The sequence below is a fragment of the Carcharodon carcharias genome, chromosome 1, assembly GCF_017639515.1.
Source record: "Carcharodon carcharias isolate sCarCar2 chromosome 1, sCarCar2.pri, whole genome shotgun sequence".
Lineage (NCBI taxonomy): Eukaryota > Metazoa > Chordata > Chondrichthyes > Lamniformes > Lamnidae > Carcharodon > Carcharodon carcharias.
The window spans coordinates 152196149-152215997 of NC_054467.1; the positions used below are offsets into that span (position 1 = coordinate 152196149).

Sequence of the window (19849 nt, forward strand, 5' to 3'; positions counted from 1 at the left end):
TGGGAACTAAAAAAGTCTGGGCCTCATTTCTGGTGAGTTTTGAACTGACACCAAAACTCAAAGTGTAGTCACAGTTATTAAGCAAACTCAACAGCCAATTTGGTCTGAGCAGGTAAAGGCAAAATACTGTGGGTGCTGGAAATCTGAAATAAAAACAGAAATGTTGGAACGTTCAGCAGGTCTGGCAGCATCTGTGGAAAGAGAAACAGAGGTAATGTTTTGAGTCTGTATGACCCTTCAGAGCTAAAGAGAAGTAGAAATGGGGAAGTGGTAATGATGTCTGAGCATGGTTCTCTAAACAGCAATGGGATACATAAATAGATGTAGGCTGAAGGGTGAATGTTAGCAGGACACCAATACATTGGGGAGGTGGCAAGGGAGCCCCAAATGGCAGTGGCCCCAAATGTGAGGTTTCCTTCCCTTTAGCTTGCTCAGGGACCTGGTGTAGCAGTCAATCAATTGGTGGATGTGAGGGGACAATCATAGCCCAGGATCCTCTACCCGATTTGGTACCTACTGCATCTCAGTGGACGATAAGCTGAGAATCAGGGTAACTTGATGTTGACTTTCATGAGGCAAAAGAAAACACTATTTGTTTATTTGTTCATGGGATGTGCGTGTTGCTGTCTAGGCCATCCCTTATTGCCCTTGAGAAGGTGGTGGTTAGCTGTCTTGAACTGCTGCAGTCCATGTGGTGTAGGTACACCCACAGTGCTGTTAGGGAGGAATTTCCAGGATTTTGACCCAATGACAGTGAAGGAATGGTGATGTATTTCCAAGTCCGGATGATATGTGGCTTGGAGGGGAACTTCCAGACGATGGTGTTCTAATGTATCTGCTGCCCTTGTCCTCTTAGGTGGTGGAGATCACAAGTTCGGAAGGTGTTGTCAAAGGAGCCTTGCTGAGTTGCTGCAGTGCATCTTGTACATGGTACACACGGTTGCCACTGTGTGTCTGTGGTGGAGGGAATGAATGTCTAAAGTGGTGGAACTGCATTCATCCAGGCACTGATTTTCCTGAAACAAATCAAAAAAAAACTTCACTAATCTCTGGAAAAAAATCTCACATGAATTTCTTAACAATTTTTTTCATTTAACATTTCACCCCACCTCCAGCTTTCTAAGTCAGCACAGAACCCCCCTCTCCCCCCACCCTCCCTCACCACCACTTCAGAATAACTTTAGACTCACTGAAATATTCCATGGGGAGATATGCTAATTATAAGATCATTTTTTAAAAAAAAATCCATAACTCCTTTAGCCTGTACTTCCAAAATTTTCTTTTGTTAATGGAAAGTTACATACACCTGAAATTCAAATTTGATTTATTTCAATATTCTGACTTTACCTTTATCTTTTGTCCATGAAGGCCTGTAGTTACTGAGGCTTTAATGCCAAACTGCAACAGTCTGGTGATTCTTGTTTTCCTATTGACTGTCTTATAAGCTGCTGCTTCTTTATAGTGTAGCCCATCCTGGGGAGTGAAATGTTACACCTATTACAATTCCAATGGCAGAGAATGTCACAATAATGTCTCCCAAAATACTGCAAAAAGAAGTAAAGTCAGCAGCCGGCAGTCACAAAACATAAATAATGGCATATTGGACACCCCTCATTCTTGTTCCAGGGGTATAGGAAAAATTACTTTGCTGCCTTTGAGATCGACTCTTATGATAGTGCACTTCATGGTGCTCCATCATCCAGTGCATATTGAAATCCTGTCACATGTTCACTGTAGTCTGATGGAATGCTGCAGAGAAACAGAAATGGATCAGATTAGAAGTGACAAGTTACTGGAAGGAACAGACAGTACAGACTGAAAACATCTAGAAACTTTCAGCAATGTCATGTTGTAACCACTTAATTCACTTCCTGCCAACCACAGATCACGTGATTTTCACTAAACTTGACCTGCCTTAAGACAACATCAATTATACAGTGCTTGAGCTTCTTGATGAAATCTATGTAATACGAGACGTGGCAGTCCTCAGAGGACAAGCAATTGCTATAAGATGCCACTTGATTTAGTGACCCCTGACAATGTGCTAATATTTCCCAGGAGAAATTGGCCAGGCTTCCTAAGTCATGACGAATGATGCTGTCATACACTGTCCCTTCCCGCTGGTTAATAGTCCCTCCCAAAGGGAGTTTGCATGAAGATGGATCGTATGTTCCCAATGGATCTGAATACTGGCACACTATCAAATAAAACAAAACTCATTTCACAACTCATACCAGTCATTTTCCAAGAGGATTCAGTCATATTATAATTAAAGTAAGAGCAATCTGCCAGCACAAGAAAGACAGTTGCCTATTGTGCCAGGTTTACCTTTCTCAGTAGAAACGAATTCTCCTGTGCCTGAAGTAACAATTCTGAGTTTTAGTTTAAAAAAAAAACAAACTGATTGTTGAGCATGACTCAAGAAAGAAAACTAAACATTTTTGTCCCAAGTGTTTCTAATTAAAAGATTAAGGCCTGCATTTTGTCATTATATTTCTTATATGTGAAGTACTGGGGGGAATGAATCTCAGTGATTTAACATAATCCTGGGTCAACCCTCTACTCCTTATTCTTCTTGTTCCACTTTTTTTTTAAACTGCTTCACCATTTTCAAACAGTTAAATTATTCCATTGCAAAAATTATTGTTCTGTAAATAAAAGAAATTCAAAAGGCAATGGGTTAACGTGTCTGCCTTATTACCTCATTTTTCACTGATGTTGACAGGGCAGCTGCTTATTGCAACAGGACACACCAGGAGATACTAAACTGCCAGGAACAGACTATGAAAACAGAAAGTAAATAGACAATAACAGATTAATAAGGGTCTGTCTGAGAAATACAAATACAACGTGTGCACCTGGGCTACTTGCAGTTAAATTTATCATCTCCAGGCGAAGGGTTTGTTTTATATATATATCTTCATCAGCAGTAGATGAACAGAAGTAGACCAATTTTGTTTTAAACATAGTTTGATTTACCTCAGGCAATGCCCCCTTGTCGCTCATGAGACAAATCTGCAATTAAAGTAAAAAATCTCCTGTTTTTGTTTAATGGAGCTGGCCCAAGGTTATTGACTTTGAGTCTTGCTAAAATTAGAAATTAAATGATCTCCCTACAGGGAAAAGGTCTAACTGGTCTATAATAGTTGCAATGTTTTCCATTCCCATTCACAACTATTTAGTTCTGCACAGCCCTCCTCCATCTGGGAAAAGGACCATGAACCTCCATGGTGATGGGTGCCTGTGCTCTTCTGTGGGCCAGCAAACAAGAGATGCATCTTCATGTGGTGAAGACGACAGACTCAGTGAGATCCAATGAACATCACCACATATTCTTGTTATTGTGTTATTCAACTTATTATTTCATACATGGCCCAATGTGCTGAGACTGATTTCCAGAACCATAGTGGTCTCCACCTCTTGCCTGACAATCAAAGCTGAAGTTAAATTTGAACAAAACACAGTCAGGACAGTTAGATTTATAGGATAAACCACCATTACTGTAACACATCAGCACAAGAGAATATAACAGCTCATCAAGTGAGCGGCTGAATTAACCAAGCTAATTGGATATGGTTAAGATCAATCTTCTTTCCTTGCACTTGATCCGGGTCCTCGAGTAAGATTTCTCAATCTATCTCCCTGGAAGAATAGTCCCTAAGACTAGTGCAAGTTATGATCTATCTTTAACTTGCGCATAGATGATGCACAATTTGTAGGTCTGAGATGCTACTGCCATGAAAAGAGCTATATAATTCTGGTTTAATTCATCACACTCGGTCGTTATTAACGGAGTATTCAGTTTGTATCATGACTTAAATTTATTTATGAATAAGAAATTGCGTGTAAGTGGAGGGCAGGATAGCACTTTGCTGTTGGGTGGTGGCGAAAATGCTTCTTCTTATGGCAGTCTTAGCTCAATTATCCTACAAGTTACCGGGAGCTCTTTCTCCAGTGGATAGGCTCAAGCATACACAGGCCTGAATAGGTGAAACATTAGTGGGACAAACGCCAGTCAGAACAGGTAATATAGAGGCTTGACCTAGAGTTTTAGAAGCACCTGGGGGTTTAAAGCTTGTTCCCAGAGAGCTCCTCTACTTAGACATCACCCCACCCAGACTGTCCTACAGGACGGTAAGAAAGGGTCAGCAGTGAACTCAGTCACAGTCTGTCATGGATTCTTTTGTGTTCATCTGGGCTGTCAGAAACTCAAGCTTTGCCAGATTCTGCTGCACAGGCAGAGTCCTGGAAATCACTGTGACAGAGCCAAAACCTGAGATGGTTAAATAACCAAAAGCAAAAGTTCCACCAACAGAAAATGGTGAAATCTCTCCCAGATTTTCAAGGATAATTGAACAAAAGGTAAATTTCATCATATCTATTCTAAGGCAAGTTACAGAATACAATCTTTAATCCTAACTGGTTAGTTATATATGATTACATATGATTTAAACAGGTTTGTTTTCAACATAGAGACATGCATTCACACAGACTTTGTAAACATGTCCATTAGTCAAAGATAGCAAATGGTCACTTACGCTGTTTTTGCTTCAACTTCTGTATAATCTGTGTGCGCCACTGACAAAAATAAACTATTTTTGCCTCTTATGTATTGCCTTCTTTATTTCTCAGCACATATGGAGTCAAAAACTCGTCGGCATCCTTCCATCCATAAAAGATGGTGGGCAGCCAGCAAACACATCATTTCAGATGGGTTTCTTCATACGGCGCTCCTTTGCTGATGGCTGAAGAGGCCAATCCTCAAGAGGCAGATTCTGCCACAAGATACTTGCAAAGCTACCGAGTGTCATTGTGGTTTGTTATTTTTGGAGTTGGGGTTGTTACCAAGTCACTGTAGCCACATGGTGGTGCATGCCAGCCCGCAAGAGGTGTCGCCATTTTCTTCTGTCATCAGGTAGTCAACAGAAGTTAGAGCAAAAACAGCGTAGGTGACCATTTGCTATCTTTGACTAATGACATGTTTACAAAGTCTGTGTGAATGCATGTATCTACGCTGAAAACAAACTTGTTTAAATCATATGTAATCATATATAACTAACCTGTTAGGCTTAAAGATTGTATTCTGTAACTTGCCTTAGAATAGATATGATGAAATTTACCTTTTGTTCGATTATCATTGAAAATCTGGGAGAGATTTCACCATTTTCTGTTGGTGGAACTTTTACTTTTGGTTATTTAACCATCTCAGGTTTTGGCTCTGTCACGGTGATTTCCAGGACTTTGCCTGTGCAGCAGAATCTGGCAAAGCTTGAGTTTCTGACAGCCCAGATGAACACAAAAGAATCCATGACAGACTGTGACTGAGTTCGCTGCTGACCCTTTTTTACCATCCTGTGGGACAGTCTGGGTGGGGTGATGTCTAAGTAGAGGAGCTCTCTGGGAACAAGCTTTAAACCCCCAGGTGCTTCTAAAACTCAGGTCAAGCCTCTATATTACCTGTTCTGACTGGCATTTGTCCCACTAATGTTTCACCCATTCAGGCCTGTGTCTATTTGAGGCTATCCATTGGAGAAAGAGCTCCTAGGCACAATAATCAATGGGCAGAATTTTCCCGTTGGTGTGCAGGGGTGGGTCCCGCACACACACGCGTAAAGTGACGTGCAGTGATGTCAGGTGAGTGTCCCGAGGTCACTGCGCGCCATCGCGATATTTCATTGGGTGGGTGCGCGATGCTCTCCAATGCTCACCTGCCATTAATTAACAGGCCACTTAAGGCCCTTGACGCTCCAATTGACTGATTTTTCAGCACCCACACAATCTTTGGGTTGGCTCACAGACACAATGGGCAGGCGGGTAGGACAAATTTGTATAAACCTCATTCACAGGTGGGATAAGAGGGCTCAGTGGGGTCGCGAGTGTGCTCTGTCAAATATCGATGTTTCAAAGTTTCTGATACTTGCCTGTGTGATCTGCAATACTTCAAAACACATACCAGCTGCTTGGTCTGGACTCACTACCTTCAGGTCAGCACTCTGCAGTGAAGAATCATTTTTGGGCCTGCAGGTTTCAGGAAGCCTTCACTTAGCCTGGGAATGGGAGCTGAACGCTCTACTGGAGGCACCTCCTCAGAGAAGGAAGGGAGGGCTAGAAGGAGGAGAAGACTAGGAGTGCACATGCAGCCTTCAGGGGAGCCACCTTTGGGAGGTCAGGTGCAGGCACAAGGGACGCAGGGCCAAGAGGTAGTCCAAGGTGGAAGAGGCCACAGAAGACGCCACTATCCTGCTGCCAGGGAATACAGGCGGCAAAGCAGCTATCTCAATATGTCTGAGGTGCAGTGCCGAAGGAGGTTCTGTCTCTCAAGGGAGCCAGTCAACTATATTTGTTAGATGATTGGGCCTGAGATCTCTGTGAACTGTGTGGGTAGACACTCCATGCCAGTGGCTCTGAAGGTCGCAGCTGCCCTTAACTTCTATGCCTCTGGCTCTTTCCAGGGGTGGGTGGGTGATCTTTCTGGTGTCTCCCAATCAGCTGTCCACACTTTTGTCAAGCAGGTGACAGACGCTCTGTTCGGCCGTGCAGTGAACTTCATCCTCTACCACTGGGACCAGGCAAGTCAGGCACAGTGAGCCAGAGGCTTCGCGGCCATTGCTGGCTTCCCCTGTGTCCAGGGTGCAATAGACTGCACACATGTGGCCATCAAGGCACCAGCAGATGAGCCCGGTGCCTTCGTCAATAGGAAGGGCTTCCACTCCATGAACGTGCAGATAGTGTGTGACCACAGGATGCTGATTCTACAAGTCTGTGCAAGGTACCCAGGCAGCTCCCATGATACCTACATCCTCAGACACTCCCAGGTGCCGGGGCTCTTCAGTGCTCCAGCCCGGCTGGATGGATGGCTGCTGGGTGACAAGGGCTATCCTCTCAGAGGGTGACTCATGACACCTCTCCGCCATCTAAGAATAGAGGCTGAGCAGCGGTACAATAGGAGCCACGCCTTCACAAGGGCTGTGGTGGAGAGAGCCAACCGTCTTCTCAAGATGTGCTTCCGATGCCTGGACCGTTCAGGGGGGCGCACTCCAATACCCTCCAGATCATGTGTTGCTGATAGTGGTTGCATGCTGTGCTCTCCACAATCTTGCGCTGGAAAGGGGGAACACAGTGGACGATGAAAACGTAGACGCAGTGGCTGCGGCTGCACGCGAAGAGTCCAGCAGTGAGTCCGAGGATGAGCATGCACAGGGAAATGCTGACAGGGTAGACACTGACTTGGGCATACTGCAGGGAGGCAGGGGCAACTGGGAGGCTTTAATCCAACGAACCTAGCACACCACATATGGACCTCCAGGACAAGCCTGGGCTGCAGGCTCCATATTCGATAACTAAGTGCCAAACCAGCCTGGTTAGGAACATTAACCAAGGGCCTTGTTAATAAAGCTGAATGTCCCACAAAGCACATATTACATTATTGGAAACCATCCACCTGCAGAACAAAAGAGGCAACCTCAGCCATGGTGACATGTCTGAATTTATTTTTGCAAGCAAAGAAACTTAATGAAACAAAATGACAGAAGTGTTAAAAATCACACCAACTCATAAAAATCTCATTGCAGGTCAACACAAAAGCACCAGTGATAAACCCATGATGTGCCTAAGGTGCCTTATGTTTACGTTTTCGGGTGCTACGTCTTGGTGGTGCCCCCTCGCTGGTAGTGGCAGCTGAGACAGCCTGCTGACTCTGCTGTCCTGTTGGCCTCGATGACCTTGGCAGTTGTCCTCTGGCCTGTGGCGCCTGTGCTGGCCCCACCTGGGAGGGACTGCCAGTTCCACAGCTGGCATCTCCCCAGTCGTCGCAGCCTCGCCAGATAAAATGGTCACTGGCAGAGGGTCAGAGGAGCAGCCGCCTTCATCTGGAGCGCCCTGAGAGGTGCCCGCAGATATGACAGGCAGCTGCAGAGCTGATGTGAGGTCACTTTGGACCTCCCTGCTCACCGTGGATGGATGGGCACCGAGCTGGGAAATTTGGTGCCCAGACCATCTCCCACACTGGCACTGACCAGCTGAGGTCAATGCCGATGTGAGGGCTTGCTGGTCCAAACACATCCCCAGGAAGCCCTAATGGGTCTCCTGGAGGACCCTCTCCATGAGAATCACCACTCTTTCCATGGAGGATTCATGGTACTCAGCCATGAGGCTCATTGTTTCAGCAATAGTCTGTGTAAACTCCTCCACCATAGACACCAAGCCAAGCTTAGCCTCATGTATCTCCACCAGATGCTCCCGCACACCCGGCCGCATTTCCTGCAGCTGCTGCGTTACGGACAACTCCAGAGGCACATCATCAGGCACCAGCTGAGCATGTGCCTGGTTCCCTGCAGTCCTCTGACTGCTGGCACCATGGGTACTCTCTGTCTCTGCCAGCTCCTCCAGCAATTGTGAAGTGCCCTTGCTGCTGTGCCCGGGGACACTAGCTGATGTTCTAATTCCCATCGAGGTGCTAGTATCTGCACTGATGCCTACCTGGCAGAAATGGTGTGACGCTGGTGAGACTTCAGGGCCCTCAGGTGTGAGAGGGGGCCTCTGCTGCTCCTCCTCCCGGCCCTGCTCCGATGATGCTGAATGGAAGAACAAGGACATTGGATCAGTTAACGTGGAGATAATGTCAATGTGGATCCCTGTCTCCTGGATCATTATGCGCTCATACTTCCATAAGCAATGGTCAAGCCATGTTGCAAACTTCAATCACTGAACATTCAGCACTGCCATGGCTGCTGGGAGAACAATGGTGACCTCACTGCTGGGCAAACATACCTACCTGTGGTACTCCAGCCTCACCGACACCGGTGGACCTGGGATCATGGTGCCTCTTCAAATCTAGGGCCTCCTGCTCAAAATAGCTGAGAATCGCTAACTGTGCCGGGCCGCTGCCAGTCCTCACCCACTTGGCAGCATTATGTGCATTCTTCTCCTTGAACTTTGGGTGTCCCACTGGTCATCTGGCTCCGGCTACCTCGCCAGACAAAATCCTTGGGTATGTGACCATCTTCCATCCTGCAGATGTGCGCAAGCCAATGAAGTTTGATGAGTGTGAACACACATGGGAGCTTTGCCTTTGAAAGGTCTGCTACATTTGTGATTTTGTCCTCCCAGGGTATAACCATAATGCCTCACAGATAGCGAAGATGGAAATTGTTGAACTTCTCTTCTTGATAACTATAAGTCATCCATGTTTCACAGCCATACAAGAAAGTGTGAGAACACAGGCCCCTTAAACCATCAGCTTGGTCCTAAGGGTCAGCTTGATGTTATTCCATGTACATTTTGTGAGTTGGCCATAGGTGGTGGCTGCTTTCCCCATGTGCGTATTATGTACTGCATCAAGGAGCAGATTGTGTCACTGTGGACGTGAGGTAGCAGAATTTGCAAATGGCTCCCAGTGGGTGTTAGTTAGCCAGGGACTGAGATGCAATACCTTGTCCCAACACCATGGTTTTCTTGATGCTTATAGTCAGGGAGAACAATTGATTAAAAGCACAAGAGAGACAGTCCATGAGTCTTTGTAGTTGAGTTTCCACGCGGGCGACTAGCACAGCATCATTAGCAAAAAGGACTTCTCTGATCAGGATTCGATGTGATTTTGTCTTCACTTTCAGCTTTGATAGATTTTAAAGCTTGCCGTCTGACCTACCAATCAATCCTTCCATAAACTAGGTTTTCATGTATTGATGCATTCTTTCCACAGGAACTGTACAAGCAAAATCTTCAGTACCCTCAAAGCATAGATGTGAAGGTACATTTTTTTAGAATTCAATAATAAAAACTCTCTCATAGTAAAGGGCTCAATTTATTTTGATACAATCGCCCCAGAAAATAGACATACCTGGCCAGATGTCTGAGGGAAGAACCAAGACATTCAATTTAAACACTAGCACCGTGTGAGTTTTATTTATACAAATGTTTAATTGGTGGCTTTTTGTTTTTAAGAGGCGTATTTACATTTCATTGATCCAAAGACAACTTTTTTTCATCCAAAAATTCACAAGACATGAATTCTCATGTCCAGGTTTTTCAATTGAAGCAATCAAAATTTGTGCTATCAAAAAATCAACCTAAATAAATCATATTTTTTTGTGTTTATTTCTGGGATATAGACAACACTGGCAAGGCACCATATATTACCCATTCCCTTTTGCCATGTTTCAGCCACATAGTGTGGGGCTGGAATCACATCTAGACAAGATCAGGTAGAGATGGGAGAAATTCAGGGCATTAGTGAATCAGTTGGGGTTTTACGACAACCTGACAGCTCATGTTTATTTCTAGCACAAGCTCACAAATTACGAGATATATTGGGCTCGAGGCTCATTGCCTTGATTTTCAGGTGCGGGTGTTGCCGGCTTCTTGAACCTGCTCCACCATTTCATCAGGCCATGGCTAATTTGATTGTGGCCTGAACTCTACGGGCAGCATTCTCCAGTCGACGAGCTGGGGCGAAGCCCATTCACCGATGCATAAAATGACGTGGGGTGACGTTGGGCGTGCGAACATCAATTATGTGAACTGGGCGAACATCACACTGGGCAGGCCTTAATTGGCCTGCCCACGTAAAATGGCGGCGCAGCCCCGACTGGGGGCGTCGATCGGGAACCCACCCGCTGGCGCCCACTCCCGCACAACCCCACCGGCAGGGGGAAAATGCTGCCATATATTCCTGTCTACCCTCTATACCCTTTGACTCCCTTGTCAATTAAGAATCTATCTAACTCAGCCTTAAAAATATTCAGTGACCCAGCCTCCATTGCTCTCTGGGGAAGAGAATTCCATAGATCAACGACCCTCTGAGAGAAAAAATTTCTCCTCACCTCCATCTTAATGGGAGACTGCTTATTTTTAAACTGGGTCCCTTAGCTCAAGGCTCTCTCTCAAGGGGAACCATCCTTTCACCCTCCAGCTTGTCAATTCCCTCAAGATCTTATATGTTTCAGTAAGATCACCTCTCATTCTTCTAAACTCCAATTGATACAGGCCCAATCTGTCTGAACTTTCCTCACAAAATAACTTCTTCATCCCAAGAACTAGTTGAGTGAACCTTCTCTGAATTGCTTCTAATGCAATTAAATAATTTCTCAAGTAAGGAGACCAAAATTGCACGCAGTACTGTAGATATGGTCAAACCAACACCCTGTACAACTGTAGCAATTGTTGTCCCTACTTTGTATTCCATTTCCCTTCCAATAAACAACAACATTCTATTTGCCTTCCTAATCAATTGCTGTACCTGCATACCAACTTTTTATGATTCATGCACCAGGACACCCAGATCCCTCTGTACCTCCAGGTTTTACAATCGTTATCCATTTAAATAATTATTTGCTTTTCTATTCTTCCTGCCAATGTGGACGAGTTCACATTTTCCCACGTTATACTTCATCAGCCATTTTTTTGCCCACTTACTTAAGCTATGCCTTTGCAAACCCTAGTTCCTTCTTTCCTACATATCATTGTGTAATCAACAAATTTAGCATTTGGTCCTTTCATCCAAGTCATTTCTGTAGATTGTAAATATTTGAGGCCCCAGCACTGATCCTTGTGACACTCCACTGGTTACAGCTTGCAAAGGTGAAGATGGCTCATTTATCCCTACTCCCTGCTTCTTGTTAGCCAACCAATCCTCTATCCATGATAATCATAGAATTTTAACAGCATAGGAGGCCATTCGGCCCACTGTATCTGCACCAGCTCTTCAAATGAGCATTATGACCTAGTGCCATTGCCCTGCCTTTTCCTCATACCCTTGCATGTTGTTTCTATTCAAATAATCATCTAATGCCCTCTTGAACCTGCCTCCACCATACTTCCAGGCAGTGCATTCCAGATCCAAACCACTCATTGTGTGAAAAAGTTTTTTCTCACATCACATTTGCTTCTTTCGCAAATCACTTTAAATCTGTGCTCTCTTGTTCTTAATCCTTTTACAAGCAGGAACAGCTTCTCCCTATCTACTCTGTCCAGCCCCCTCATGACTTTGAATATCTCTATCAAGTCTCCTTTTAACCCTCTTTCCTGCAAAGAGAACAGTCCCAACCTCTCCAATCTATCTTCATAGCTGAAGTTTCTCATCCCTGGAACCATTCTTGTAAACCTCTTCTGCACTCTTTCCAATGTGTTCACATCTTTCCTATAATGTGGCACCCAAGACTGTGCACAATACTCCAGCTGAGGTCTGACGAGTGTCATATATAAATTCAGCATAACCTCCCTGCTCTTGTATTCTATGCCCCTATTGTTAAAGCTCAGGATGCTATATGCTTTATTAACTGCTCTCTATACCTATCCTGCCACTTTCAATGATCTATGCACATATACACCCAGGTCTTTCTGCTCTTGCACCCCCTTCAAAATTTCACCCCTTATTTTATATTGTCTGTCCATGTTGTTCCTACCAAAATGCATCACCTCACACTTCTGTGCATTGAACTTCATCTGCCACCTATCTGCCCACTCTACCAACTTGTCAATATCCTTTTGAAGTTCTACACTGTCCTCCTCACAGTTTACAACACTCCCAAGCTTTGTATCATCTGCAAACTTTGAAATTGTCACCTGCACACCAAGATCTAGATCATTAATACATATCAGGAACAGCAAGGGTCCCAATAACAAGCCCTGGAGAACTCCACCACAAACCTTCCTCCAGACCGAAAAATATTCATTGACCATTACTTCCTGCTTCCTATTTTTCAGATAATTTTGTATCCACATTGCTACTGTCTCTTTTATTCCATGAGCAATAACTTTTCTCACAAGTCTGTTATGTGGCATGGTGTCAAATGCCTTTTGAAAGTCCATGTTCACCACATCAACAGCATAACCCTCATTGACCTTTTCTGTTACCTCTTCAAAATACTCCAGCAAGTTAATCGCGATTTCCCCTTTAGAAATCCATGCTGGCTCATCCTTATCAACCCACATTTTTCCATGTGACTACTAATTCTATCCTGCATAATTGTTTCTAGAATCTTGCCCACCACTGAAGTTAAACTGACTGGTTTGTAATTGCTGGGCTTAGCCTTACAACCTTTTTTGAACAAGAGTGTAATGTTTACTATTCTCCAGTCCTCTGGCACCTCCCCTGAGTCAAGGGAAGACTGAAAGATTATGGCCAGTGCCCCTGCAATTTCTACTCTCATTTCCTTCAATACCCTTGGATGTACCTTATCTGGTGCCGATGCCTTAAGTACGGACATCTATTCAACATTTCCTCCTTATCAATTTTGATTCCTTCCAGTGACAGTTTCCTTGTTTGTCATCATGGCCTGGGTAGCATCTACCTCCTTGGTAAAGACAAATGCAAAGTATTCTTTTAATACTTCAACCATGGCCCCTTCATCCATGTGTAAATTCCCTTTGAGGTCCTTAATTGGCCCTACTCCTTTTACCACCCTTTTACTACTTATATGCCTATAGGAATCTTTGGGATTCCCCTTTATGCTGGTTGCCAGTCTTTCCTCATAATCCCTCTTCGCTTCTCTAACATGTTTTTTCACCTCCCCTCTGAATCTTCTGTATTCCTCTTGGTTCTCAATTGTATTTTCTACCTGACACCTGTCATAAGTACACTTTTTCTTTTTTATCTTAATTTCTACCTCCTTTCTCATCCACAGAGCTCTGGATTTGTTTGCCCTACCTTTCCCTTCCATGGAATATACCTTGACTGTGCCCAAACCAGTTATTTTTTGAGGGCAGCCCATTGCTCAGCTGTAGATTTCCCGCCAATCTTTTGTTCCAGTTTATCTGACCCAGTTCTGTTCTTGCACCATCAAAGTCGGCTCTTATCCAGTTAATTATTCTTACTCTGGATTGCCTATTGTCCTTTTCTATCATCATCCTTAAATGTACAATACAATGATCATTGCTTTCTAAATATTCCCCCACTGACACTTGACCTACTTTGCTCATCTCATTTCCAAGAACCAGATCCAACAGTGCATCTTTTCTGGTTGGATTGGACACATACTGCTGCAGAAAACTTCCCTGAACACAATCTAGGAAATTTTGCCCCTCTCTGCTCTTTACACAACCACTGTCCTAGTCTACATTTGGGTAATTAAAGTCCCCCATTATAACTACTCTATAATGTTACATCTCTCTATAATTTCCCTGCAGATTGCTTTTCTATGTTCTTCTCACCAGTCGGCGGTCTATAGACTATACCGAGCAATGTAATTACACCCTTTTTGTTCCATAGCTCTGACCAAATTGATTCTGTCCTTGAACCCTCTGGGGCATCCTCTTTCTCCAGCACTGCAATGCTCTCCTTAACCAATACCACCACCCATCCTCCTTTCCTTCCTTTCCTGTCTCTTCTGAATACCTTGTATATTTAACACTCTGTTCTGCTCTTCCTTGAGCCAGGTCTCTGTTTTCACCACAACATTGCAATCTGCACCTGTAACTCCCCAATCTTATTTACTATACTCCATGCATTCACATATATGCACAGTAACACTGATTTAGATCTTGTTACTTTCTCCCTCACACCGACTTCACTTATTAGCACTAGTATAAAGAATAATAAGTATCTGTCCCTCCCAGTATTTTGTGCACCCTGGTATTCTCTGAAATATTTTCTCTTGATTCCCACACTCTTGCCGAGTTAGTGTAAAGCCCTCCCAACAGCATTAGCAAAACGATCCGCATGGAACTCAGTCCCAGCTCTGTTCAGATGCAACCCCTTCTGGCTTGTACAGGCACCATCTTCCCCAGAGCAAGTCCCAGTGTCTCAGGAATCTAAAGCCCTCCCTTCTGCACCATCTATCCAACCACACCATATGCCTTATCCTCCTATTTCTGTACTCACTGGCATGTGGCACTGGGAGTAATCCGGAAATTACTACATTTGAGGTCCTGCTTGCTAATTTTTGACCTAGCTCCATAAATTTTGATTTCAGGGCCATATTCCCTTTCCTACCTAAGTCATAGGTACCAATGTGGACCACGACCTCTGCCTGTTCACCCTCCCCCAGAAGAATGTCCTGCAGCCGCTCTTTGACATCCTTGACCCTGACACCAGGGTGGCAACATACTAGCCTAGAGTCACATCTACAGCCACAGAAATGCCTGTCTGCTCCCCCTAACCAATGAACCCCGTATCACCATAGCTCTTCTTTTTTCTTTCTCCCCTTCTGTACAGTCGAGCCATTTGTGGTGTCACAAACTTGGCTCTGACTGCACTCCTCTGAGGAACCAGCTTCCAAAATGGAAAACCAATTTGTGAGTGGGACCCCAAGGGGCTCCTGCACTATCTGCTTACTCCTCTCAGATTGCCTGGTGATCACCCAATCCCTCTCTGTCTCAAGGCCCTTAAGCTGTGGTGTGACCACCTCTCTGAATGTGCTATCCATGTAGCTCTCAGCCTTGTGGATGTGCCACAGTGACTCCAGATGCGGCTCAAGCTCTGAAACCCGGAGCTCAAGTTTCTGCAGCTGACAGCACTTTGTGCACATGTGGTAGTCTAGGACACCGGTAGCATCCATGGCTTCGCACATAGACTCAGACTCAGACGTCTACAGCACAGAAGGAGGCCATTCGGGCCATTATGTCCATGCCAGTCAACTACACTAATCCCATTTTCCAGCGCTTGGCCCATAGCCCTGGAGGCTATAGCAATGCAAGTGAATATTTAAATACTTCTTAAATGTTACGAGAGTTTCTGATTCAACCACCCTTTTAGGTACTGAGTTCCAGACTCCCACCACCCTCTGGGTAAAAAAATTTCTCCTCAACTCCCACCTTAACCTTCTACCTTTTACCTTAAATCTATGCACACTGGTTAGTGACCCCTCTACTAATGGAAAAAATGCCTTCCTATCTACCTTATCAATGCCCCTCATAACCTGATACACCTCTTTCAGGTCTCCACTCAACCTTCGTTGCTCCAAGGAAAACAACCCCAGCCTATCCAATCTTTCCTCATAGCTCAGACCCTCCAGCCCAGGCAGCATCCTGGTGAATCTCCTCTGCACCCTCTCCAGTGCAATCACATCCTTCCTATAATGTGGTGACCAGAACTGCACACAGTACTCCAGTTGTGGCCTCATCAGTGTGTTACACGGATCCAGCATAACCTCCCTGCTCTTGTATTCTACTCCTCGGCTAATAACGGCAAGTATCCCATATGCCTTCTTAACCACTTCATCCACATGCCCTGCTACCGACAGGGATCTATGGATATGCACACCAAGGTCTCTCTGATCTTCAGTACATTCCAGGGTCCTACTATTCATAATATAATCCCTTGCCTTGTTAGCTCTCCCCAACTGCATTACTTTACACTTTTCTGGGTTGAATTCCATTTGCCACTGCTCTGCCCATCTGACCAATCTATTGATATCTCCTGCAGTTTATGGTTATCCTCCTCATTAATTATCAACCTACTAATTTTCGTGTCATCTGCAAACTTCTTGATCATACCCCCTACATTTAAATCCAAATCACTTACGTACACCACAAACAGAAAGGGTCCCAGCACTGAGCCCTGCAGAACCCCACTGGAAACAGACTTCCAGTCACAGAAACATCCCTCCACCATCACACTCTGCTTCCTGCATTTCCGCCAATTTTGGATCCAACGTGCCACTTTGCCTTGGATCCCATGGGCTCTTACTTTCTTGAACAGTCTGTCATGAGGGACCTTATTAAAAGCCTTGCTGAGGTCCATGTAGACCACATCAAATGCATTACCCTCATCAACACTACTGTTTGCTTCCTCAAAAAATTCAATCAAATTTGTCAAACATGACCTTCCCTTAACAAATCCATGCTGACTATCCCTGATTAATCTGACCCTCTCCAAGTGCAGGTATATTCTGTCCCTCAGAATTCTTTGTAGTAATTTCCCCATCACTGAGGTTAGACTGACTGGCCTGGAATTTCCTGGTCTATCCTTTCCTTTCTTTTTTAATAATGGCACACTGTTATCAGTCTTCCGGTCCTCTGGCACCTCACCTGTGGCTAGAAAGGATTTGAAAATTACTGCTAGGGCCCATGATATCTCTTCCCCTGCCTCCCTCAACAGCCTGAGTTACACCTCATCTGGGCCTGCGGATTTTTCCACTTTTAAGGCCACTAAACCCGCCAGTGCCTCCTCTCTCTCTATGTTAATTTCCTCTAATATTTCACATATTACAGGACACACGTTACACTTGACTGAGCTGCCCTTCCATGCCGTAACGCTATTTCCCTTACATTAACTTTATTCTACTTTGGGTGTTTATATTGCTTAATTATATTGGCCCTAAATTTCCCTTATTACTGGCACTTCTCAGTTAAATCCAAGTATAGCTACTTGTTTAAAAGTATTACACTTTTCTAATTTACTCACCAGGTCCTACTTACCAAGGCCACCGCTCTTCTTTCTGAGGAAAGGTAGAAAGGGAAGGAGCCTCCTCCTCCCTCCTCATCGAACTCCCTCAGTCACCTCTGCTCTCGAACTCTCACTGCTTTTCGTGCTGTTTTAATAGCTCCTCTGCTCTCCTCTAGGTGCTGCTGACTGCCTGGCTCGGGGTCCTCCTCTCACACCAATGAGCTTTTACTTTACATTGTAACCTTTGATGTCATAGAGTCATAGAGGTCTACAGCACAAAGGCCCTTCGGCCCATTGAGTCTGCGCCAGTAAAACAAGTACCTAACTATTCTAATCCCCTTTTCCAGCACTAGGCCCATAGCCTTGTATGCCATGGCATCACAAGTGCACATCCAAATACTTCTTCAATATTATGAAGGCTTCTGCCTCTTCTGGCAGTGAGTTCCAGATTCTCACCACCCTCTGGGTGAAAAAATTCTTCCTCACATCCCCTCTAAACCTCCTGTCCCTTACCTTAAATCTATGCTCCCTGGTTATTGATCCTTCCACCAAGGGGAAAAGTTCCTTCCTGTCTACTGTATCGATGACCCTCATAATTTTATACACCTCAATCATGCCCCCTCAATCTCCCCTGCTCCAAGGAAAATAACCCCTGTCTATCCAATCTCTCCTCATAACTAAAACTCTCCAGCCCAGGCAACATCCAGATAAATCTCCTCCGCACTCTCTCTAGTGCAATCACATCCTTCCTATGATGTGGATTCCAGAGCTGCACACAATACTCTAGCTGTGGCCTAACCAGTGTTTTATACAGTTCCAGCATAACCTCTCTGCTCGTACATTCAATGCCTCGGCTAATAAAGGCAAATATCCCATTTGCCTTCTTAACCACCTTATCTACCTGTCCCGCTACCATAAAGGACTGGTGGACATGTACACCAAGGTCCCTCTGATCTTCGGTACTTCCCAGGGTCCTACCATTCATCATGTATTCCCGTGCCTTGTTTGTCCTGCCCGTGCAACACCTCACACTTATCTGGATTAAATTCCATTTGCCACTGATCGGCCTATCTGACCAGCCTGTCTATATCCTCCTGTAATCTAAGGCTATCTTCCTCACAATTATTACCCCACCAATTTTCATGTCATCCGCGAACTTGCTGATCAACCCTACTACATTCAAGTCTAAATTGTTTATATATACTACAAACAGCGATGGACCCAATACCGATCCCTGTGGAGCCCCACTGGACACAGGCATCCAGTCATAAAAACACCCTTCGGCCATCACCCTCTGTTTCCTGCCACTTAGCCAATTCTGGATCCAATTTGCCAAATTGCCTTGGATCCCATGGGCTCTTACCTTCGTTATCAGTCTCCCATGGTGGACCTTATCAAAAGCCTTGCTGAAGTCTAAGTAGACTACGTGAAATGCATTGACCTCATCTGCACACCTGGTCACCTCTTCGAAAAATTCAATCAAATTGGTCAAACATGACCTCCCCTTAAGAAAACCATGCTGACTGTCCTTGATTAATCCCTGCCTCTCCAAGTGTAGATTAATTCTGTCCCTCAGAATTGCTTCCAATAATTTCCCCACCACTGAGGTTAGACTGACTGGCCTGTAGTTCCCTGGTTCATTCCTTCTTCCCTTCTTGAATAATGGTACCACACTGGCTGATCTCCAGTCCTCTGGCACCTCTTCTGTGGCCAGAAAGGTGTTCAAAATTATTGCCAGCGCCCCTGCTATCCCCTCCCTGTCCTCGCTCAACAGCCTGGGATGTAGCCTGGGCCTGGAGATTTATCTACTTTTAAGCCTGCTAGATCACTTAGAACCTCCTCCCTTTCTATGCTTATTTCTTTAATTATATCTGTCTGATTTCCATACCCATGTCCTCCCTCTCACTTGTGAACACTGACACAAAGTATTCATTTAGAACCCTACCTACGTCTTCTGGCTCCACACACAAATTAGCACTATGGTCCTTAATGGGCCCTACTCTTTCCCTAGTTACCCTCTTACTCTTAATGTGCTTGTAAAATAAATTCGGATTTTACTTTATTTTACCTGCCATTTTTTTCTCTTTTTGCTCTCCTAATTTCCTTTTTAAGCTCCCCTCTACACATTCTATATTCCTCTAGGGCTTCTGCTGTTTTGAGCCCTCGGTATCTGCCATAAGCCTCCTTTTTTCTCTTTATCCAATCCTGTAAATCCCTCGACATCCAGGGTTCCCTGGATTTGTTGGTCCCACCCTTTATCTTTATGGGAATATGTTGGCCCTGTACTCTCCCTATTTCCTTCTTGAATGAGTCCCACTGCTCTGATGTAGATTTATCTAAAAGTAGCTGCTCCCAGTCCACTCTGGCCAAATCATATCTTTTCTTATTAAAATTGGCCTTCCCCCAATTCAGAACTCTGATTTCTGGCCTATCCTTGTTCTTTTCCATAACAACCTTGAATCTAATGGAGTTATGATCACTATCTGCAAAATGCCTCCCCTTTGATAACTCTACCTCTTGCCCGGC

At 44.7% G+C, this 19849-nt stretch overlaps 1 long non-coding RNA gene across 1 annotated transcript in view; it reads right to left on the reverse strand.

The window, feature by feature from the left end:
- Nucleotides 1-970: 970 nt before the first annotated feature.
- Nucleotides 971-19849, reverse strand: part of LOC121284880 — a 34182-nt gene continuing 15303 nt past the window's right edge. The window contains exons 2-4 of the long non-coding RNA XR_005944566.1: nucleotides 2702-2781; nucleotides 1348-1749; nucleotides 971-1016 (exon numbers count right to left, since the gene is read on the reverse strand). This is a non-coding gene — a long non-coding RNA (uncharacterized LOC121284880). The remainder of the gene's footprint in view (nucleotides 1017-1347; nucleotides 1750-2701; nucleotides 2782-19849) is intronic.